The following is a 25,014-nucleotide window of genomic DNA, read 5'->3' as shown; positions in this document are numbered from 1 at the left end:
GGCGGCCCTTGCGCCCTGAGCCCCGGCTGTGCTGCCGCGCGCCCGCCCCGCCTTATCACCGGCCCCAGGATCCCAGCCAGGGCGGCCTAGCGGGGCTCCTCGTTTTCCCCAGGTTTCTCCTACCCAAGAACCTGAATCGTCTAGTTTAGCTACTCTGAGACCGAAAAGGTCAGTGACGTTGAGACTTAAGTAGAAGCCAACTGGAAACTCAGGGACAAATCCTTCCAAAACAAAGCCAGGATTGTTTGGTCTTATCAGGCTCGGAGATGCCTTCTGTCCTGGTAGCTTGGACAGACACTTGGCCAGCTGGAGCCTTGGATCTGCGACAGGCCGAGAAAAACGCAGGGCTGCCTGTCCGGGCTTGAGCAAAACTTGACCCTTATTTCTTTTGCTCTGCCCTGTATTCCAGGTGTGGCCACATGTTTTTCCATCCTGGCTTTGAGAAGACCTGTCCCAGGGAGACCCCATCATGAAGCTGATGGAAGTAACAGCCCAATTATGTGTGGAGCAAACGTTTCCCCCAGAAGGGCATCCCTGGTGGCTCAGACCATAGAGAATCTGACCGCAATGCAGGGGACCTGGGTTCCATCTTGGTGGGGAAGATCCCCTGGAGGAGGAAATGGCAACCCATTCCAGTATTCTTCCCTGGAGAATGCCATGGCCAGAGGAGCCTGGCAGGCTACAGTGCATTGGGGCTGCAAAAAGTTGGTCACAACTGAGCGACTAACACTTTCACTTCCTTGGGGAAAGAGCAGGCTCCCTTTCCAGTGGAGATTAGAGAGGTTAGCGGACATAGGATTCCTTAGAGTTGCTGAGCTGGGATCAAACTTGGGTTTTATTCCAATACCCAGGCCCTTTCCCTCTGTCAAATGGCCCTGGTTTTACAGCCGAGGAAAAGGCTTAACAAGTTAATTTGTTGCTCAGCTGCCAGCAAATAGTGGAAGTGCCCCACTGAAACTAGGGTGGTTTCCTTTTCTGGCCATAAGGGGGAAAAACTCAGGAGTACTGCTTCCAGGAAACCAGAGCCAGGCTCTCTGGGGCTGAAAAGTTAGTTGGTCACTTATACTAACTCCTGCGTCCAACTGCCTGAGACCAGTGTCTTGTTTTGCCCCTTGCTTTTTCCCTGCCTTTGTCTGCTGTGTGTAAAATGGGAATAATGGTCTCTGTTAAAGTGAGCTAAAATATATATAACACATAGAACAGTACCTGGCACATGAGGAGTGCATGTTAACCATGAGAGCTTCACTGGAAGCCTCTGGTGTTGGGAGATGAGTGGGAAGCTTTGATTGGACTCATCTGGAACCTTGGAAGTCTGAGGTCATTACTCCACAGTCTCAAATGCTGGTCATTTTAGTCCAAGGGCTGACACATATTGCTTGAGAGTGGGCACTAGAAATCAAATCTAGTGGGCCTGTTCTTATTATTGGAGAGAGAACGATTTTGCCAGTGGGTGCTGGTCTTAAAATCCAGCCCTTGGAGACAGTGAGCAAGCAGCACCTCTCCTGGGAGCGACTTCTACAGCAGAGTCCACCAGTGATAGGGATCTGCTGGCATGCGTTCACTGAGCTCAGCTCTATCTCTGGCCCTGGGCAGGAGGCAGAGTCATCTCAGGGACTCCCAGGGCAGGCCTTAGTTGCTCATTGGTCCTGCTGAGTCTCCCCCAGTAGGTATGGACTCTGTATGGGATATGGATCTAACTCTATCCACAATGCCTTCCTATCACTCCCAACAAGGATCTGACAAATGGAAATTTCAGAAAACCTGGAGAAGGTCTCAGGTCTCCCTTTTATGGTCCAATGAAAAAGGCAAAATACCGGTTCAGTCAGGAGGTTTTTTTTTTTTAATGGATTCCATTTACAGGTCAGAGATGATATCTGTTTGATTCTGGTTTTGGATTGTAGGGTTTTATATTACTTTGTGTGTGCTAAGTCACTTTAGTCGTATCCAACTCTTTGGAACCCTGTGAACTGTAGCCCGCCAGGCTCTTCTGTCCTTGGGGATTCTCCAGGCACCATGCCCTCCTCCAGGGTATCTTCCTGATCCAGGGATCGAACCTGAATCTCTTATGTCCCCTGCATTGGCAGGTGAGTTCTTCACCACTAGCAAAAGGGTGGATAGGGTGTGGGCATATAAAGTCTATAATTTGTCCCTTTAGGGGAGCATACTTTCCTATCTTCATTCCAATCCTAATACAGAAGGCTATCATAACTCAGCACTATAAAGCACAGCCTGTGCTTACCCATAAACTTCTAAACTGCTTTCCTTCAGCAAACTTGATCGGCATACTGTTGTCCTACAAGGTAGAACTGACTGATTTAGATGGGCCCACCTAGAGGCCACACAGTATCTTGTCCAAAGTTACAATCTCTGTGCTAATACATGTCCACATTCCTTATTGAGTCCCTGGGGCCAGATGTAGTTCAGAATATAAAAATTTATATTTTTAGAAAGTAAGATGCAGATACTCCAATGGGACTTGGGCAGTACCCTGTGATCAAACTCATTGATATTTTTACTGTAAAAATGTATACATATTGGTATTAAGTGGAATAAATTTTATTTTATACATCAGGCTAGGGCATGGAATGAGTTTTTAAATGGCAGATTAGAGATCATGACTGCTTTTTTTTTTTTGGCCATGGCCAAGTATTTTATATTTATTTATAATATTTTACGTGTGTAGGGTATTTTACATTATATATACATGTTTTCCATTTGTCTATACTTTTACTATAAACATTTTTGTTTTTATTATTTTTTTGTTTGTTTTTGGCTGTGCAGGCTCTTAGTTCTTTGTGTGTGTGCGCGTGTGCACACTCAGTAAACCAGGGGTCAAACCCATGCCCCCTTCAGCTTGGAGTCCTTGGACCACCAGAGAATTCCCTATAAACATTTTTTAAATGCTTCATGAATTTGCATGTCATCCTTGCACAGGGACCATGTTAATCTTCTCTGTATCGTTCCAGTTTTAGTATGTGTGCTGCCGAAACAAGCACCCTATAAACATTTTTAAACATGCAGAAAAGTGGAAATATTTTTACACTACATATGTGTATACATTCTACCTAGATTTTGTAATAAACATTTTACTATACTACTTGCTTTTATTATGTATCTATCCTACCAGTTTTCTTGTTAATCCACTATTTTGCTTAATTTTTAAAAGTCAGTTCACTTCAGCTATAAATTCTTCAGCATGCATATTAGTAACCAGAGTTCAATATTTCCTTCTGGTTTATTTTCTAAGTAATATTTACAAAAGTGAATGCAAATTGTAAATGTATCTTTTGACACATTTTGACAAATATGTAAGCTTGTGAAACTCAAACTGTTTATCATGATACAGAATATTTCTATCACCCTATGAAATTCCTTTATACCTCTTCCCAATAATTCTAAACTCACCTTCCCTCAAAGGCATGACTTTTACACAATTGTTTTGTATCAGTAGCATTTTTACTTTTTTAATTGAGGTATCGTTGACATATAATACTATATGTTTCAGGTGTACAACATAACTGTTCACTATTTGCATATACAGTTAAAAGGATCACTACAGTATGTCTAGTTAACACCTGTCCCCATACATAGTTACAAAAATGTTTTTCTTGTAATGAAGACTTTTAAGGTCCTTTATTGAGTGCTTACTGTGTACAAGTACTGTTGTAAACATTTATTAATCCTTGTAACAAAATGAGCTAAATATAAAGATTGGGAAATGGGGCCCCAGAGAAGTCAAACAATGTCCCCCAATGTTACAAGACTAGTAGGTGGCAGAATTAAGATCTTAACCCAGTTACCAATTTCAACCACACAATCAGCAAAGTTTTCTGCTACTTTCTTACCTTCTTTTCCTTATGGGGATAATTGTTGCCCAGAGGACTTGTATGATGAGGAGGATGAAATGAAATGGACAACCCAGAAACACATATGGATACTCACTTTACAACAATATCACTGCAGACAGTAGGTACAGAAAATCTGCGATAAACGGTATCCAGATGGAAACAAATGAAACTTTACTCTCTACCTATTCCCTCCCCGCCCTGAGAATTTATCTAGAGGCAAAGGGCAAAACAATAGGACTTCTAGAAGACAAAATAGACAAATATTCATGAACTCAAGGTAGGAAAGACTTCTTCAATAGGATACAAGATACATTAACCATAAAGAAAAAGATGCTTTTGACAGGGAGAAAAGGACAACCAGAATCAAGGGAAAGATCTGGAGCACGTATAATTGACTAGGAGCTTATTCCAGAATTTGTAAAGAATGTCTGTACATAAAGGAAAAAGAATCCAATTGAAAAATGTTTGGTTATTCCCTTGCAGGCCAATGGTTAGGACTCTACGCTTCCACTGCAGGTGGCCCGGTTCAATCCCTGGTTGGAGAACTAGGATCCCACCTGTCATGGGGCACAGTCAAAAAAAAACAAAGATGGTTGAGACTAGAATAGGGGCTTCACAAATGGAAGTAGTTAATAAACACAGTAAAAGGTTTATTTATCACAGTTGAGGGGAATGCAGTTTAAACCACAGTGAGATTTAAACCCAGTGTATGCATGTCCACTCCCACGCCACCGCCCAAGAGAAATGCACCCATATGTTCACCAAAAAGCATACACAAAAATGCCCACAAGATGGCTTGTATGTCCATTTGGATTCATAGAATGGAACATTAACTGTGAAACACTCCTACAATGAAATACTACTATACAATTGCCATTTTTGTAGTAAAAATTTGTCAAATAGTATGCATCAATGATAATGAACAATTTATTTATTATCTCATGGAACAAAATGGATAAGTCTCATCTCACAAACATAATTTAAGTTAAAGAAGCCAGACCAAACTTTCATACTGTTTGATTCTAATACTTGTAGAAAAGTCCCAAGCCAGACAAAATGAAATTTTAGTGATCAGGAATGTATGCTTAAGTGGTAACTGAAGAAAAGTGAAGTCTGACTTCCTGGCGGTTCGGTGTTAGGACTCCGTGCTTCCACTCAGAGGGCCTGGGTTCCATTCCTGGTCCCACAAGCCATGCATTGTGGCCAAAAAAAAGGAAAAGTCTGTGCAGGTCACTTTGGTGGGAAGGAGGGAGTAAGACTGAGGGAACACGAGGAGATTTCTGAGGTGGTGGCAGTCTCCTTCTTGGTTGTGATTGATTTGTGATAAATCTTTGAGTTACACTAATCCTATGTATTTTTTTTTCCTATGAATGTCTCACAATTAAAAAAATTTTTTTAAACTTCATTAGTATTAGGTAGGAATTCAAGGAAGAAGATAGGTTCTGGGTTTATTTCACTGAGTTGGAATTCTTTTAAAGCCAGTAAGTTTGAGCCACTTACTAGCCTTGTCACATGAATGTTCCATCAGTAGCAGAGCTAGTCCTTCTATATGTCTTGCTCTGTCTAGGATGCTTAATCAATTGTTGGTTCATTAATTGGCCCCACACATAGAAGGCAGGCAGAACCCTAGAAAGAGGCAACCACTTTAGATTGGAAGGTGGCAGGGTTAGCAAGCCGGGAAACTTGTCTGAGGCTTGTCTTGGGCAGCTGCAAAACAAGTAGATTTGTGCACCTGCCTGCCAGAATTTTAAAAGCTTCTATGGAAGCCTTAACTGGGCTCAGTCACACATATCACCCAGATGGTCTTAACTACACCGTACTCTCCCAAGGCTATGTCCTTGAAACAGCTGGGAGACTGTGCATTCCAAGAACAGGGGAGGGAGTGAGGAGCCTACAATTGCCTAGGTCTAGCTCCAGGGTCAGCCAGTGGTCACATCCTCTCTATTACCCCCTCCAACACCAATTATGTGATAAATTTTTAAAATAGAACACACAGACTTTCTTAGTGGGAGTAAACTGAATATAACCACCTCCTGATGGCTTATTACTTATGATCATTTTACAAAATCCAAAGACAATCCCAAAGTTCCTTAAGCACTGCAGAGCTGTTTTTAATAACCTAAATAGGTCCAGATTACTAACATACCTTTAAATTTTCCCTATTTGTATATGCTTTATCATCATCATTCATTATTATTATTATATTGTTATTTCTAACCAGTTGTGGATTAAGAAAATTGCCCATCTCATTCATTTATCTGTTCAATTAACAGTCATTGAAACTGTGCGTCAAGCAAGAGTAAGTAAGCCTGAATCTGTTTATATGCATCTTGTGCTACCTAGACTTAAAAACATTTACTCAGGATAATCAGAAAATGTTTCCTTACTTACTGGGCTAGATTCTAAATATTTGAGGCCATTGCCACTAAACTCCTATTTTAAAAGGACATACCATAATAGGAATAAGCCTAACAAGCTGGCTTCAATGTGGACCAGTATGTATGTGTGTATATGTATATATGTGTATATGTGTGTATCTGAGCCTCAGATACACAGTCTGGGTGGTAGCCAGGGGTCCAGCGTGGAGAAAAGGTGGCTTCCCTGCCGTCTGGTCTGCTTTCTCCTTCTGTCACTCATTCCCACGCCAGGGCCTTTGCTCTTGCCGTTCTCTGAGGGAAACATTCGCTTGGGCGTTCACAAGGCTACGCCTCCTTATCATTCAGGTCTCAGAGACCTTCGCTCTGCATTTTCCTGGCCCACCATTGTCACCCTATTTTTATCTCCTTCACAGATTGTTGTATGGCTTTTTTTGTTTTGTATTTTTCAATAATAGACCTCCAAAGAGATGACTTCTTCCTGGGCTGAGGGATTGGGGTTTGAGGCCCCGATTGCGCCATAAATATTTCACTTTCAACTCAAGACTTTTTTTTTGAACTTTTAATTTTGTATTAGGGTATAGCTAATTTTTTGTATTAGGGTATAGCCCCCATGGGGGCTTCCCTGCTGGCTCCAACGGTAAAGTGTCTGTCTGCAGTGCTGGAGACCCAGGTTCAATCCCTGGGTCAGGAAGATCCCTTGGATAAGGAAATGGCAACCCGCTCCAGTGCTCTTGCCTGGAAAATCCCATAGACAGAGGAGGAGCCTGGTAGGCTACAATTCATGGGCTTGCAAAGAGTCAGACACAACTCAGTGACTTTACTTCTACTACTACTACTCTAGCTAATTAACAATGTTATGACAGTTTCAGGTGAACAGTGAAGGGACTGAGCCATATATACATGTATCCATTCTCCCCTACAACACCCACCTCATCCAGGTTGCCATATAACGTGGAGCATAGTTTCCTGTGCTATACAGTGGGTCCTTGTTGATTATCCATTTAAAATATAGCAGTGTGTACATGACCATCCCAAACTTACCCCTGGCACCCAGAAGTTTGTTTTCTAATTGACTTTAGCATTTCTTAACCAAGGGGATTTAGAGTTTAGAACATACAATTTTTTATCACATTATTTTAAATTAATTCTTAATTAATTAAAATCAAAAGATTTTAATAATAATTGGAAGTTCAAGAGGCACTCACAGCTCTGAACTTCAGTGTGAAGGCCATCCGGGAGAGCTGCATCGCCCTTCTACTCTCTGGTGCCTCTGGGTCCAACAGGCCTGGTTGAGGACATCAGAGAAAGAGATATGAGTGATTCCCAAGCACCACACCCACACAGAAAGATCTCCTAACAGCCCTTTAGGCATCTCATCATGTGCAATCACACCTCCCCCCCAAATGGAAGGTTTAGAACCCAATGTGGGTGGAGTTACGGCGGGGGGGAGGGGGGGACGGGGCGGGGGGGGGGGGAAGAGGGTGTGTGTATTCTCTCAGGAGGCATTGCTGACAGTGTGAGAGCAGTGCTTAACCATGATCTTCTTGGGACCTCCCTGGCAGTCTAGTGGTTAGGACTCAGGGCTCTCACTGCCAAGGGTCTAGGTTCAATCCCTGGTAAGGAAACTAAAATCCCACAACCCGCCACCCCCCATCCCCAAATAAAAAGTCTTCTACTTTGCTTTAGCACCTACTCTGCTTCAGCTTCAGCTTCTACTCTCCCCTCCAAAGCATTATGTATTTAGATGTTCCTAAAGGTAATACTTATGGTGCCAAACAATTGGAAATCACTTAAACGAGTGTATAACAACTTCAAACCTCACAATCTTTCCCACATTGACATCTATTATACGTAATGCTATAGTATAGGCTAGACACAATGTTTACTGTTTCATATATACATAACAAAATCCTTATATCCAGACAACCATTGAGCCAATGGGGTACCACTGAAAAATAGATACAGAGAGAAAAAGATTAGAAGGTATATACTAGTCTTAACAGGGATAATCTAAGGATTTAACAATTTATTCTTATATATATGTGTGTGTATCTATACATACTTATTTTGAAATTAGAAAGAGAAATTTATTTATTTATTTATTGGTCATGTCACACAGCTGTGGGATCTTAGTTCCCTGACCAGGGATCAAACCCAGATCCTCGGCAGTGAAAGCACCCTGTCCTAACTACTGGACTGCCAGGAAATTCCCAAGAAATAAAAATTTAAATTTTATCCATTATCCATCCATTTATTGCTAAAAGCCCAGGTGGCATAGAGGTAAAGACTCTGCCTGCCAATGCAAGGGATGCAAGAGGCACGGTTTCCATCCTGGGTTGGGAGGGTCCTCTGGAGGAGGCAATGGCAACCCATTCCGGTATTCTTGCCTGGACAATTTCACGGACAGAGGAACCTGTTGGGCTACAGTCCATGTTGGTTATGGTCCATGGGGTCACTAAGAGTCAGACACGACTGACCAAGCATTTCTGAATTCCCAACCTAGAGGCCAGCAAAATGCGAGCCCTTTGATAGAGTTCATACAGGTCTCATGGAGCAGAGAGCTTGGAAAGAAGGGTGGACAGTGGATCTGAAAAGAATAATGATTTATTCTGTCACTGACTGACATGGTTTTCTTACTTGTTATATGGGGGCAATGTTTTGATCTGCTTTACCTAACTCATCCCCTTCGTGGATCACAGCCTTGGTGTGAGGAAGGGGTTTGCATAACTCAGTGAAGCTGTGAGCCGTGCTGTGCAAGACCACCCAAGATGGACAGGTCATAGTGAAGAGTTCTGGCAAAACATGGTTCCCTGGAGCAAGGAATGGCAAACGACTCCAGTATTCTTTCCTTGAGAACCCCATAAACAGTATGAAAATGCAAAAATATATGGAAGATGAATCCCCTAGGTCAGAAGGTGTCCAATATGCTATTGGAGAAGTGTAGAGAAATAGCTCCAAAGAGAATGAAGAGTCTGGGCCAGAGCAGAAATGACACTCAGTTGTGGATGTATCTGGTGGAGAAAGTAAAGTCCTGTAAAGAACAATATTGCATAGGAACCTGGAATATTAGGTCCATGAATCAAGGCAAATTGGAGGTGGTCAAGCAGGAAGAGCCAATTCATTATAAAAGACCTTGATGCTGGGAAAGATTGAGAGCAGGAGAAGAAGAGGGCAACTGGGAGGATGAAATGGTTGGATGGCATCACCGACTAACTCCATGGACATGAGTTTGAGGAAACTCTGGGAGATGGTAAAGGACAGGGAAGCCTGATGCACTGCAGTCCCTGGGATCACAAACGCTCAGAAATGACTTAGTGACTGAAAAACAACAATCTCACAGATGATGAAAATTTAGTAAGACAGCACAAGAAAAGAGCTTTGTAACTCTAAAGACTTACACAAATGTCTGATAGTTGGATTGTTTCAACAATCTATATACACATACACAAGTATTGTTGTGTTCAGTAGGGAGAAACAGGGTAGTCCTTCCGCATCCCCAGTAACCTCTACCAAATGTGTACTTGTGCATTGACAAGGATGGGAATTCCATTTAGAATATTTATATCACTTATTTGTCCTTGGTTTTACCTGAAAAGCTGCTGAAATGCATAATAAATTATAACACAAACTCTAGCTCTTTGGGGACACCTACTCTCATGCATGTAACAACCCAGCCCAGGATTAGGTGAAGGGGAGGCCTGGCCTGTGTCAGGACACTCCTGTCCTATCTCTTCCTCCTGAAACGCATCCTGCTTTCACCCACCCTGTTATCTGTTTTACACTTTACCAGTCAACAGAGGAAGGCTTTCAGACTTCTGTCCATACATAGCATCCTCTCCCACTGTTCCTTCTTGAAAGCTTTGCTGCTACTGCCGCTAAGTTGCTTCCGTCTCTTTGCAACCCTATGGTCCAAAGGCCATCAGGCTTCTCTGTCCATGGGCAAGAATACTGGAATGGGCTGCCATTTCCTCCTCCAGAGGCTCTTCCTAACCCAGGGATTGAACCCATGTCTCTTTTGTCTCCTGAATTGGCAGGCGGGATCTTTATCACTAGTGCCACCTGGGGAAATCCAGCAGGCTGACTCCCCAAATGTCCCTGCTTTCCAGCAAACCCCTCCCACCCCAATGTTCCTGCCTTTGGAGAAGGCAGGAGTTAGATATCTTATCTTTAAATTCATCAGCCTTAGCCGTTAAGGACACAGATAAAGTGCCTGAGCACAGATTGAGGCAGGAATTACTCCCTCAGGGGCAGGCCCCAGGCAAGAGAAGACAGGTGTGTTCTGTGCTAATCTGAACAGGCAATGCCCAGGCCAGGGCTTAGCTCCAGATGTTGCAGGACAGACAGGGACGGGATGCTGCCAGATATTTGGACTTTTCTGAAGAAGTCAGTTTTTCATGTGAAATTTACCACTAGGGAAAAAAAAAAAAAAGGCAGGCCAAACAAAGCAGGTCTGTATGCGTGCTCACTGGTGTCTGACTCTTTGAGACCCCCGTAGCCCACCAGGCTCCTATTGTCCATGGGATTCTCCAGGCAAGAATACTGGATTGGGTGGCCATTTCCTCCTCCAGGGGATCTTCCCAATCCAGGGATCAAACCCGTGTCTGATCCCTGCATTGCAGGTATGTCTCCTGCATTGCAGGTGGATTCTTTACCACTGGAACACGGAGAAAGCCCCAAAGCAGTTCTGCGGACCGCCAATTCAGTGTTCATGCGATGCCAGAATCTATCCTCAGATGTTCAGACCCTGACCCTTTCCACCAGCTGTGTATTAATATATGGCTTGTCCTCTAGGGCTGAGTGCTTCTTCCTGCTGGTCTCCTAATCCACTTGGTGGGGCTGGCATTCTTTAAGGTGGTAGAGAGAAGCTCTCAAGAGGAGACAATGGCTCTCTTGCCTGGGAGATGGCTGTGTCCTGAGAGATGGGCACCCGGGAGCCAGACTCTTTCATTTCTCATCCTCAGCTCAATGCCCTGCCCTCCAAGTCACCAGGCCTGAGAAAACCAAGGCACTCAGACAGACAGGAGAACCAACCCCTGGCCTTGCCCAGTTCATCCCCAATTCCTCAGCAGTGGGAAACTGCCAGTGACTGAAACAAGAAAAGAAGGGAATGGCACATATTCCTGTTTGGGTCTCATCTGTGAGAACTGGGCCCAGAGAACTTGTCTACTCAGGTCTGGAGGGCAGTGGGCAAGCAGCTTGGTGCTGTCCTGCCCACAGCCCCTGCAATACAAAGGCATAACGTAGATTGTACCATAAAAGCCCGAAAAAGTGGCTCCAAAAATATCACCTGAACAAAACCGCTTAGAACCTTTTGCATCCATTAGGAACTTCTTCAGGGCCTGTGGCAGCGTTGATAATTTTAGACTGTTCAGCCAGGCCCACTCTTCAATGCAGCCAGAATTCAGGAAATGTCAAAGAATATGCTGCATAGTTGTGAGACAGCACTAGACTTCAAAGGATCAGGTTTAAATGGGAAAAGGTTAAAGAAATGGAAGACAGACTGACATAACTATAGGCTGTTTTCAACTTTGCTTAAATATGTGTATAAATATGCAGAGAAAAATTCTGGAAAGCAATGCACAGAAAGGTTCACAGTGGCTATATCTGGAAATGTGTGAGTTTGTTTTTTTTTTTCCTATTTCCATACTGCCACAACAGACTGGTTCCAAATAGGAAAAGGAGTATGTCAAGGCTGTATATTGTCACCCTGCTAATTTAACTTATATGCAGAGTACATCATGAGAAATGCTGGGCTGGAAGAAGCACAAGCTGGAATCAAGATTGCTGGGGGAAATATCAATAACCTCAGATATGCAGAGGACACCACCCTTATAGCAGAAAGTGAAGAGGAACTAAGGGAAAGGGAAAGGGAAGTCGCTCAGTCGTGTCCGACTCTTCATGACCCCATGGACTGCAGCCCACCAGGCTCCTCCGTCCATGGGATTTTCCAGGCAAGAGGACTGGAGTGGGGTGTCATTGCCTTCTCTGAAGAGGAACTAAAAAGCCTCTTAATGAAAGTGAAAGAGGAGAGTGAAAAAGTTGGCTTAAAGCTCAACATTCAGAAAACTAAGATCATGGCATCCGGTCCCACCACTTCATGGGAAATAGATGGAGAAACAGTGAAAATAGTGTCAGACTTTATTTTTTGGGGCTCCAAAATCACTGCAGATGGTGATTGCAGCCATGAAATTAAAAGACACTTACTCCTTGGAAGGAAAGTTATGACCAACCTAGATAGCATATTGAAAAGCAGAGACATTACTTTGCCAACAAAGGTCCATCTAGTCAAGACTATGGTTTTTCTAGTGGTCATGTATGGATGTGAGTGTTGAACTGTGAAGAAAGCTGAGCGCAGAAGAATTGATGCTTTTGAACTGTGGTGTTGGAGAAGACTCTTGAGAGTCCCTTGGACTGCAAGGAGATCCAACCAGTCCATTCTAAAGGAGATCAGCCCTGGGTGTTCTTTGGAAGGAATGATGCTAAAGCTGAAACTCCAGTACTTTGGCCACCTCATGCGAAGAGTTGACTCATTGGAAAAGACTCTGATGCTGGGAGGGATTGGGGGCAGGAGGAGAAGGGGACGACAGAGGATGAGATGGCAGGATGGCATCACCGATTCGATGGATGAGTCTGAGTGAACTCCAGGAGTTGGTGATGGACAGGGAGGCCTGGCATGCTGCGATTCATGGGGTCCCAAAGAGTTGGACACGACTGAGTGACTGAACTGAGCTGAACTTCCCTTGTAGCTCAGTTGGTAAAAAATCTGCCTGCAGTGCAGCATACTTGGGTTTGATTCCTGGGTCGGGAAGATACCTTGGAGAAGGAAATGGAAACCCACTCCAGTATTCTTGCCTAGAGAATCCCATGGACAGAGGAACCTGGAAGCCTACAGTCCACATGGTCACAAGAGTCAGACATGACTTAGCAACTAAACCACCAAAGAAGATTTTAGGAAATCTTCAAAGACACAAAAGAAATTGATTCAAAAATAAGTGAGAAACAAGAGGCAAAGAGAAAGATGGGGAAGTAAGATTGAGGTAGGAAAGAGGCAGGTGCTATATATTAAGTGGAACCAAATGAAATTGCCATTTTTTGTAGATCAAAAATTTTCCCCAATCTCATGTGGCCCAACTTAATATAAAATGCAGATCTAGACTCGCTGGAGCTCAGGCAACTTTGGCTCTCAGTTTTCTAGTCACCAACTGGAAGGGGGAAATAACGCTAGCTAAAAATCTATGGTGTCCATTAGATTAAAAAAAAAAAAAAAACTAGATGCTTGAGACTTTCCTTCTACTAAAATATTTTTCAAGACTATATTTCCCTTTCTTAACCAGAAATTCTTAAGGTAAATGCTTTTTAAAGAAATTGATGCTGGACCTGAGCCCTCCATCCCTGAGTTTTCAGATTTGAAGTAGTGTCACTCCATTTCTCAATAAGATAGTATCTACTCAACTCACTCCAAAGGTGGTTTTGAGTATTCAAATAAGATGATGTTCAATAAGGTGTAAAATTCATCTAGAAGCCTTGCAGAGAATAGTAACGGCACCATTTATTAAGTGCTTGCTATAGTCAGGTACTGTGCTGGTATCTAGTAACAAATAAGTCCTACAGAGTTATAGTCACAGATGTAAGAGACTCACACCTATGGAACTGATGAATGTAAATGTTTATCAGTAAAGTGCCTTGCATGATGTCTGACACACAGGAGATCCAACCACAGTAATGACTGTTGGTACTTCTAAGAGATATGAATGTTCTGTTTGAGTCATAACTAATAGGTCCTAAAAGTTTATAGAACTTTGCATATTTCATAAGTTGTTTAGTAAATTAATGAATATCAAGTATTATTATAATGCCTAGTACACAACAGGGACTCAGGAAAAAAGCTATTATTCCATTTATTTCTTGCTAAAGGTCTGTAACAACTAGAAGCAAAGTTAGCAAAGTTGGCCTCTCTGGTTCTCAAATCCTTCTTATCACACATTTTGAACATGCAGAAGGTATGATGTATAATTATCAATTTAATGAGAAGGCTTCAGTACCTTGAGCTTTTTTTACCTTGAATCTTATTATTATTATTTATAAATAGTTCCTTAAAGTCCCCTGATACCCTCTTTTGTTTCACTGCTACTTAATTTATCATAACCAGTTTCTTCTCCCATCTCTCCTATGGGGATAAATCATTCTTACATTTATTTTCCTCTGGAATCTGAGGTCTCCCCCGTCCCTTCCCTCTGGCCAGCTGAGAGACTGGGACCCTTCCACAGCAGTTGGTCAGGAAGCCTTTATGGACACCTACTATGTGTCAGGCTCTATGTGGAGGCCTGGTCCCTGCGCTTACAGTGCCTACAGCAGCAGGTTGTCATCCAGACTAGTTTAACAGAGGCATGTACGATACCAAATCTACAGCTTGGCACACAGTAGGACTCCACTGTTGTTTTTGTCTTAATTCTGTGTGGGGAGCCTCTATGTTCCAAACCCCAAATCTAGCTCCTCATGCATTATCTCATTTCATCCTCAGTTGTTGTGTGTTAGTCGCTCAGTCGTGTCCAACTCTTTGCGACCCCATGGACTATAGCCCACCAGGCTCCTCTGTCCACGGGATTCTCCAGGCAAGAATACTGGAGTGGGTTGCCATGCCCTTCTCCAGGAGATCTTCCTGACCTAGGGATCAAACCCAGGTCTCTCACACTGGAGGCAGATTCTTTGTCACTGAGCCACCAGGGAAGCCCATTGAGTGACTGAATTATTAATTATTTACATGCTAGAGATGAGAAATCCAGACCAAGACGTTCATTACTTTCCCACCTGTTGAGATTCACTCACGTCTGCCTAACTCCAAAGTTTATACGTCCGTCCAGGGCCTGGCACACGAGAGGCAAGAGGCACTTAAAGCACAGAACTCAAGGACGGACTCACGCTCAGGTTCAATTGCAGACATTTCCATTCCCTCCAAGACCCCAAAAGTTTACTAATGTTTGCGTCACCTCACACTTGGTGAGATTCAAATCTCTGTGATTTGAATCACAGTGAAATTAACATGTTCTTTCTCTGCATATAGACTTCTTCCCTCCCTTTCTCTTCCTCCCCTCCTTTTCCCTTCTCTTTCCTTCATTCTTTCCTTTCTTCCTTTCCTCCTTCTTTATTCCCTCCATCCCTCCACCCTTTTCTTTTGTCTGACCCAACTCAGAGTTGGCCTGTGTTCTGCTCTAAAACCAAAACAAGCAGGCCTCTCCATCCTTGGTTTGCCAGAAGCACAAATCTCAGGACCAGTGGTTTCTAAGGAGAAAGGCTGCTCCATGCACTGGGCTCACTTAAATCTGAATTACAGGGTGGCGGCCTAACAGCAGGAACAGACGCAACTCCAAAGGCCAAGGATGTTTTATAGTCTTCAAGGCATTAAACAAGAGTCAGCCAACTGGCAGGAGAGACCAGAGAACTCACAACAGCTCCTCATCCTCTAAACACTAGTTCTTCAAGTGTGGTTCCCAGACCAGCAGTACTGGGACCTTTTCGGCAATGCAGTTTCTTGTCTCCACCCCAGATTTTCTGATGGGGAAGCCTGGAGATGTGGCCCAGCAGTCACATTTTTAAGAACTACTAGCTGCTAAGACAGAATCCAAAGTCTGCTCTGGCAGTCTATCCATGGCTCTGCCTATATATCCAACCTCTTCTCTTTTCTTCCCCTGTGTCACCTCCCCCAGGAAGCTCTCCCAAGGAAAAGCCGACACTGTACCTTCTTAATCTTTGTGTCCTTGGAGCCCAGCACAGAATCTGGTTCTCAGTGAATATTTGTTGAATAGTAATAAAATCAAAGCAGACATGAGAAAGTGGGGCTCAGGGTAGTTCCCACAGAAGTGCAACACCTTCCTGAGCTGGAACTCTGGCCAATGGCCAGTGCCACAGTCAGGCGAGTCTTCAGTGAAAAAGGCCAGTGTAATAGAAGGTCCCAGAACTCCTTGACTGTCCGGTGGTTAGGACTCTGTGCTTCTACTGCAGGGGGCACAGGTTCCACTCCTGGTGAGGAAGCTAAGATCCCGCCAGCTGAGTAACCAAAAAAGAAAAAGCAGCAGCGGCCAATACTCACCTTCAGTTGATTGTTGCTATTTAGCACAAGGACCTGTGTTGCTACGTCTCTCACAGCTCAAAAAATTAAGGCCTTTAGTGAAAATTTCAGAATTTGGGGACTTCCCTGAGGGTCCAGTGGCTAAGACTCCATGCACCCAATGCAGGGGGCCTAGTCCCTGGTCAGGGAACTAGATCCCACATGCCACAACTAAGACCCAGCGCAGCCAAATAAATAAATAAGATTTCAAAGAAAAAAAAATAATACTAAGTTAAAAGAATAAAATTTCAGAATTTTTGAGGTTGGCTCAAAATTTTTGAATCATAAAAACCTCCAAAAACCCATCCTGGGGAGCTGAACAAAATATCAGTTCAGTTCAGTTCAGTTCAGTCACTCAGTCATGTCTGACTCTGCGACCCCATGAATTGCAGCATGCCAGGCCTCCCTGTCCATCACCAACTCCCAGAGTTCACCCAAACCCACATCCATCAAATTGGTGATGCCATCCAGACATCTCATCCTCTGTCGTCCCCTTCTCCTCCTGCCCCCAATCCCTCCCAGCATCAGAGTCTTTTCCAATGAGTCAACTCTTCCCATGAGGTGGCCAAAGTACTGGAGTTTCAGCTTTAGCATCAGTCCTTCCAAAGAACACCCAGGGTGTTCTCCTTTAGAATGGACTGGTTGGATCTCCTTGCAGTCCAGGGGACTCTCAAGAGTCTTCTCCAACACCACAGTTCAAAAGCATATCTCAGGCCAAATGCAGCATACTAGCTGCTGGCTAGCTTACTACCTCTGAACGGCATCACTGTTTAGTTCTTTCTAGAACTAAGTTCTAGATGACAATAGAATATACACTGCATGGAGGCAGGGATTTTTCTCTTACTCATTGCGGTGACCCCCAAACCTGGAGGGGCACCTGGCTCAGAGTAGAACTCAACCGATATTTGTGGAGTGAATGAATGTCACAGAGAACAGGCCTATGTCATCAGCATCGTGGCCTGCCTCTGTGCCAGTTCTCCCTTTATCAGAATCAGCCTCATCTCAGGAAAGAAGGCTCCTAAGAAACCACCTGATTGCAGGCATCGCATTCCTGTCCCAACTCTTTAAAATGCCAGTGCCTTGCCATCACTAATGTTGACGTGGTTGCCCCTTTGGCTCTCTCCCATCACAGAATGAAGAAGGTGAAGAGGGCCTCCTTGTCCCTGTGAGGTGTCCATGTTTGCACTGGGCGACTGTCCAGAGGATTTCATCCTGGGAGCAGCTGCTAGGTACCAGGAACAATGAAGCCTCTTTGTCCTTATAGAAACTCAACAAAATGAAAATCCTTTCCCTCCCTTGCTAGAAGCTTTGTAACTCCTGAGAAAGGGCAAGAGGTTTGCCATTTTTAACTGCTACTGTTAGCTGTTATTTCTTTCTTTCTGATCTGTGGCGGATAGGAGGGGGGAACCCTTGAATGTGACTCAGAAAAAAGCAATGGGTAGACACAGTGGAGCAAACACAACCTAGTCTCATCTTGTTTCAGGAAATGAACCTCTTCTGATTTGGGGTCACTGCACAAGTTACACAGTCTTTGCCCTGAATGGTAAGTTTGACCAAATTTCAATTCTTTCCAGAAACCTCCAAAGTAACCCTTCTGATCTAGGCACTGTGGTATCCGCTGAGCTCTCACACAGGGAACCTGTCAAAGCACTTTCCACTCTGCCAGGAATCTAAGGCGTCATCCTGTGTATAACTCTGTGGAAACCTTTGCTCAGATAAAATTGCAGTACTGCAATCATCTCAACAATTTACAGGTAACACAGGACACAGAATGTTTAAGTTGGAACAAACCTTAGAAATCATCTGTTCCAGTGATTTTTTTTTTTTCCCTGTGGAATCAGATAAAAGCAGAATTGAATGATCTGATTCCCCAGCCTCCCATGCTCTTTCTACCTCCCAATCTCCCTTCCAGCCTTTACAACCTGGGTGGAGGCTCTGGGGGTGGGGATAGGGGTGCAGATTGGGAAGGAGCTCTGTAAAACCCCTGGGATTTCTGAGTTGTGGCCTGCAAAACTGAATCAGTCCTCATATTCAGAAAAAAAGAAGAAAAATACATTTATTGAAGATTTCTATTATAAAAGGAATCTATGGCTGTTGTGGAAATTGTGACATTTCCAAAAAAGGAGGGAAGTTACTGTCAGTGAATAGTCACTATGACGAGTTTGGGTGCTTTTCACTCTAGTTGTTTTTTCACACCCAGAGGTTTTTTGTTGGTTTTTAATTTTTGCCTGGGTCTGTGTGCCACCAGTGAAGACACCTTCCCCATGCATATGGAAGGGGGCGGCAGGACTGGGCCTGCGTTATATAGTACAGTGAAGTCGCTCAGTCGTGTCTGACTTTTTGCCACCCCATGGAGGCTCCTCCGTCCATGGGATTTTCTAGGGAAGAGTGCTGGAGTGGATTGCCATTTCCTTCTCCAGGGGATCTTCCCGACCCAGGAATCGCACCCGGGTCTCCCGCATTGCGGGCAGACGCAGCCTGTGTTAGAGCTGCACAGACTTCCATCCATGCTGCGCTGATTCCACAGACCTGGCTCCATTCCGTTTGGAATCACAATCATCCTTTTTGGTGACCTCACTGTTTACCATGGATGAGCATAAGCTGCAGACTCAGGGCCTTTGGGAGAGATTTTGATGGGAAAGCAGGTACTACACTTAGCCCCAAGTAAGCCCAGAGCTAAAGCCACCACATGGATGTCCAAGCGTTCAGCCACAAGTCAAGGGAGAGCAGGCAGGCACACTCCAGTGGCAGACTGCAGACCACTGGAGGGCTTTAGCATTTTTTGTTTGAGTAAGTGAGCAAAGATCTCTAACTCCCCCTGCCTTCTCCTCAGCTAACAATACCATCTAATCTTTATTAGAGGGTCTAATCTTTATTAGATCCTCTCCCCTCCCTCTTCTGCCCTGCTCCAGGACAGCTCTCCCAGTCATCCTCCTCATTGACCTCTCATCTCCCTCTACTGTCCCATTTCTCTTTCTCACCTTTTAGTAAATTCCTTCAGTCATCCAGACCCTGTCTTTACTTCTCTCCTCCATCCCAGTCTCTCTGGAACCCATTCTAACCAGGTTTTGGCCCCCTATATGTCACCAAAAGTACTTTATCAAGGTCCCCATTGCTTTCCATGTTGCTAATCTCATTTTCAGTGCTTGGTTGCCTCACTCAATCTTGTGATAGCATTTTTGAGGCACACGATCTCTCTCTCTGATTCAAATACTTTTCACTGCTCAGCTTCTTAATGTTCCTCTTACATCACTCCTTCTCATGAGTTGCTTGTTGGATTTCTTTCCTAAACTTTATACCTCAAAGTGCCCCAGGGATCAGTCTTCAGTTCTCTTTCACTCAGCCCTTAGCTAAATGACCTTCAAACTTTTGACCATGACTCTCAGACAGTAAAGAATCTAACTGCAATGTGGGAGACCCAGGTTCAATCCATGTGTTGGGAAGATCCCCCGGAGAAGCGAATGGCTACCCACTCCAATATTCTTGCTTGGAGAATCCCATGGACAGAGGAGCCTGGTGGGACACAGTCCGTGAGGTTGCAAAGAGTCAGACATGACTGAGCGACTAACACACTTTCACTTTCACAGTAAGAAATACATTTTACATCCGGACCCAGTTTGTGCGTGTACATAAACACAACTGAAATCAAATATTTCACAAAACAATGACCACATACTATGTATAACACACTGTGAAATTTCTATTTTACTCACTTTTTTTTAATGCTGGTCAGGATTACCACTGGGGCATAGGTCATTAAATGCCTTTAAATGCCCTCACTCTGCTGACAACTCCCAAATATTTATTTCCAGTCTGGAACTATCTGAGTTTCAGACATGAATTTCCAACTGCTTCTCAACAGTTCCTGTCATAGGTATATCCCACCAGCCTTTCAAACTTGACATGACCTAAATTCCACTCCTGACTCCCCCAGCCTTCCTGATGTTAGTAATGAGTTACTCAGTTGTTCACATTAAAAACTTTAGAGCATAACATTAGAAAGACACAATACCTATCCTTACCAAATTATTTTTTTAAATTGAAGAGGAAGGAAAGCTTACAAACTCATCCTATGAGGCCAGCATTACCCTGATGGCAAAATCAGACAAAGACACCACCAAAAAAAATAAATAAATAAAATTGAATGCCAATATCCTGGATAAAAAAAATAGTTGGAAAAACAAATCCTCAATAAAATATTACCAAACTGAATTCAATAATACTTTAAAAGGAGTATACACCATGATCACATGGACTTTATGCCAAGAGTGTAAGATGATTGAATATTCATAAGTCAACATGAGTCATCACATTAACAAAATGAAAGATAAAAATCATATAACCATCTCAATATATGCAGAAAAAACATTTGACAAAGTTCAACATCCACTTACAATAAAAACTCACAACAAAGTGAGTGCAGAAGAAACACACCTCAGCATACTAAAGACCATTTATGACAAACCCACAGCTAACATCACACTCAATAGTAAAAAGTTGGGAGCTTTTCCTCCAAGAACAGGAATAAGACAAAGATGCCCATCTCACCACTTTCATGCAGCATAGCATTGTAAGTCCTAGCTACAGCAATCATAGAAGAAAAATAAGCGAAAGCCATTCAAATCGGAAGGGGAGAAGTAAACCTATCACTAGTGGTAGGTGGTACTATATATAGAAAACTCTAAAGACTCTACCAAAAAACTCAGTAAAACTGCAGGGTACAAAATTAATATATACAGCTTGCTGTACACCTGAAACTAACACAATATTGTTCATCAATTATATACCAATATAGAAGAAAAATAAAATAAAAATTAATATACAGAAATATGTTACATTTCTATACACAGATAATAAACTATCAGAAAGAGAAATGAAACAACATCATTTATAATTACATCAAAAAAAAAAAGAATAAAATACCTAGGAATAAATTTAATGAAGGACGTAAAAGATCTGTACTCTGAAAACTATAAAACAATAATAAAAGAAATTGAAGACAACAAAAGTAAATGGAAAGATATTCCATACTCATGTTAAAATGCTTATATTACCCTCAAACTATCTACAGACTCAACACAATCCCTATAAAAAATAGCCATGAAATTTTCTAGAAAACTAGATCAAATAATTCTAAAATAGAACTGCAAAAGACCCAAAATAGTCAAAGCAATCTTGAAAAGGAATAACAAAGCTGAAACCATTACATTTCCTGATTCCAAATTATACTACAGAGTTGTAGTAATCAAGATAGTATAGTACTGGCACAAAAGAGACACATAGATGAATGGAGCAGAACAGAGAGCTTAGAAATAAACCTACACTTATACAGTCAATCTATATGGACTCTCTATTCTGTTCCATTCTTCTAAGGTTTTATTTTTGTGCAGAACCTGCCTGCAGTGCAGGAGACCCAGCTTTGTTCCCTGGATTGGGAAGGTCCCCTGGAGAAGGGAATGGAAACCACTCCAGTATTCTTGCCTGGAGAATTCCATGGACAGAGGAGACTGCTGGGCTACAGTCCGTGGGGGTCACAAAGAGTCAGACTTAGCAACTGACTCTTTCACCCGTGGTCAATCTATGACAAAGGAGACAAGAATATACAATGAGGAAAAAGTTTCTTTAATAAATGATGCCGGGAAAACTAGACAGCCACACACAAAGAATGAAATTAGACCACCTTCTTACACCATACACAAAAACACATTCAAATGGACTAAAGACTTAAATACAAGACCTGAAACATAATACCTTTAGAAGACAACATAAGGAGTAGGTAAACCTTTTGACATTGGTCTTAGCTGTATCTTTTTGGATCTTTCTCCTCAGGCAAAGGCAACAAGGCAAAAATAAACAAATTGGACTATATCAAACCAAAAGGCCTACAGCAAGACCGTAGGTGCTGGAGCCATTGCTGTGTGGCCCTGGAGCAGCTGTGAGGAGATAGTCCACGCCCAAGGGCAAAGGAGAAGCCCCAGCAAGATGGTAGGAGGGGCGAATTCACATTTGGAATCAAACCCCATTTCCACCAGAGATGTTCAGAGGACTCAAACAAACCTTGTGCACACCAGGACCCAGGGACCCCACAGAGACTGAGACAGACTGTGTTTGAGCACCTCCTGTGGAGATATATGTCAGCAGTGGACTGCCACAGGAACAGGGGCTCTGGGTGCAGCAGGCTTGGGTATGGCATATACCCTCTGGGAGGAGGTGCCATTAACCCCACCATAGAGCTGCCAGAACTTACACAGGACTGGGAAATAGACTCTTGGAGGGCACAAACAGAACCTTGTGTGCACCAAGACCCAGGAGAAAGAAGCAGTGACCCCACAAGAGACTGACCCAGACTTGCCCGGGAGTGTCCAGGAGTCTCCAGTGGAGGCGTAGGTCCATGGCAGCCTGCTGCTGGGCTGCGGGCATTTGTAGCAGTGCATGCATGGGACCCTTTGAAGGAGGTCCCCATTATCTTCATTAACTCTACCATAGTTTGAAGTGAAGTCGTTCAGTCGTGTCTGACTCTTTGCTACCCCATAGACTGTAGCCCACCAGGCTTCTCTGTCCATAGAATTCTCCAGGCAAGAGTACTGGAGCGGGTTGCCATTCCCTTCTCCAGGAGATCTTCCCCACCCAGTAATTGAACCTGGGTCTCCCGCTTTAGTTTGGCCACAGGTAAATAGCAGGGAGGGGACACAGCTCCACCTATCAACAGAAAATTGGATTAAAGATTTACTGAGCATGCCCCCGCCCATCAGAACAAGACCCAGTTTCCCCCTCAGTCAGTCTCGCCCATCAGGAAACTGCCAGAAGCCTCTTATCCTTCTCCATCAGAGGGCAGACAGGCTGAAAACCACAATCACAGAAAACTAACCAATCAGATCACATGGACCACAGCCTTGTCTAACTCAATGGAACTATGAGCCATGCCATGTGGTGCCACCCAAGATGGATGGGTCATGGTGGATAAGTCTGACAGAATGTGGTCCACTAGAGAAGGGAATGGCAAACCACTTCAGTATTACTGCCTTGAGAACCCCATGAGCAGTATGAATAGGCAAAAAGATAGCACACTGAAGGATGAACTCCCCAGGTCAGTAGATGCCCCATATGCTACTGGAGATCAATGGAGAAATAACTCCAGAAAGAATGAAGAGATGGAGCCAAAGCAAAAACAACACCCAGTTATGGATGTGACCAGTGATAGAAGCAAAGTCTGATGCTGTAATGAATAATATTGCATAGGAACCTGGAATGTTAGGTAGGTCCATGAATCAAGGCAAAAAGGAGATGGCAAGAGTGAACGTTGGTGTTTTAGGAATCAGTGAACTAAAATGCACTGGAATGGGTGAATTTAACTCAGATGACCCTTATATCTATTACTGTGGGCAAGAATCCCTTAGAGGAAATGGAGTAGCCCTCATAGTCAACAAAAGAGTCTGAAGTGCAGTATTTGGATGCAATCTCAAAAATGATAGAATGATCTCTGTTCGTTTCCATTCAGTATAACAATAATCCAAGTCTATGCCCCAACCAGTAATGCTGAAGAAGCTGGAGTTGAATGGTTCTGTGAAGACCTACAAGACCTTCTAGAACTAACACTCCAAAAAGACATCCTTTTCATTTTAGAGGACTGGAATGCAAAAGTAGGAAGTCAAGAAACACTTGGAGTAAAAGGTAAATTTGGCCTTGGAGTAAAGAATGAAGCAGGGCAAAGGCTAATAGATTTTTGCCAAGAGCATGCACTAGTCATAGCAAACACCCTCTTCCAACAACACAAGAGAAGACTCTACACATGGACATCACCAGATGGTCAATACTGAAATCGGATTGATTATATTCTTTGCAGCCAACGATGGAGAAGCTCTATAAAGTCAGCAAAAACAAGACCAGAAACTGACTGTGACTCAGATCATGAACTCCTTATTACAAAATTCAGACTTAAATTGAAGAGAGTAGGGGAAACCACTAGACCATTCAGGTAGGACCTAAATCAAGGCCCTTACAATTATACAGTGGAAGTGAGAAATAGATTTAAGGGATTATATCTGATAAACAGAGTGCCTGATGAACTATGGATGGAGGTTCATGACATTGTACAGGAGACAGGGATCAACACCATCCTCAAGAAAAAGAAATGCAAAAAAGCAAAATGGCTGTGTGAGGAGGCCTTACAAATAGCTGTGAAAAGAAGAGAAGCAAAAAGCAAAGAACAAGAAAGATATACACATTTGAATGCAGAGTTCCAAAGAATAGCAAGGAGAGATAAGAAAGCCTTCCTCAGTGATCAGTGCAAAGAAATAGATGAAAACAATAGAATGGGGAAAGACTAGAGATCTCTTCAAGAAAATTAGAGATATCAAGGGAACTTTTCATTCAAAGATGGGCTCAATAAAGGACAAAAATGGTATGGACCTAACAGAAGCAGAAGATATTAAGAAGAGGTGACAAGAATGCACAGAAGAACTGTACAAAAAAGATCTTCATGACCCAGATAATCATGATGGTGTGATCACTCACCTAGAGCCAGACATCCTGGAATGAATGTGAAGTCAAGCGGGCCTTAGAAAGTATCACTACAAACAAAGCTAGTGAAGGTGATGGAATTCCAGTTGAGCTATTTCAAATCCTAAAAGATAATGCTGTGAAATGCTGCACGCAATATGCCAGCAAAGTGACTTAGCAGCAG

The 25,014-nt window shown here is 43.2% G+C and overlaps 1 non-coding gene across 1 annotated transcript; it reads right to left on the bottom strand.

Annotated features, from left to right (window-relative positions):
- Positions 1 to 2,889: 2,889 nt before the first annotated feature.
- On the bottom strand, positions 2,890 to 2,996 carry LOC133250172 (U6 spliceosomal RNA). Its single transcript, XR_009737276.1, has one exon. It is a non-coding gene; the product is annotated as a U6 spliceosomal RNA (small nuclear RNA).
- Between the last annotated feature and the right edge of the window lie 22,018 nt (positions 2,997 to 25,014).

This window comes from Bos javanicus, chromosome 6 (genome assembly GCF_032452875.1).
Source record: "Bos javanicus breed banteng chromosome 6, ARS-OSU_banteng_1.0, whole genome shotgun sequence".
In the NCBI taxonomy this organism is placed as follows: domain Eukaryota; kingdom Metazoa; phylum Chordata; class Mammalia; order Artiodactyla; family Bovidae; genus Bos; species Bos javanicus.
The sequence above is the reverse complement of the archived record's forward strand: the minus strand, read 5'-3'. Positions and strand labels throughout refer to the sequence as shown.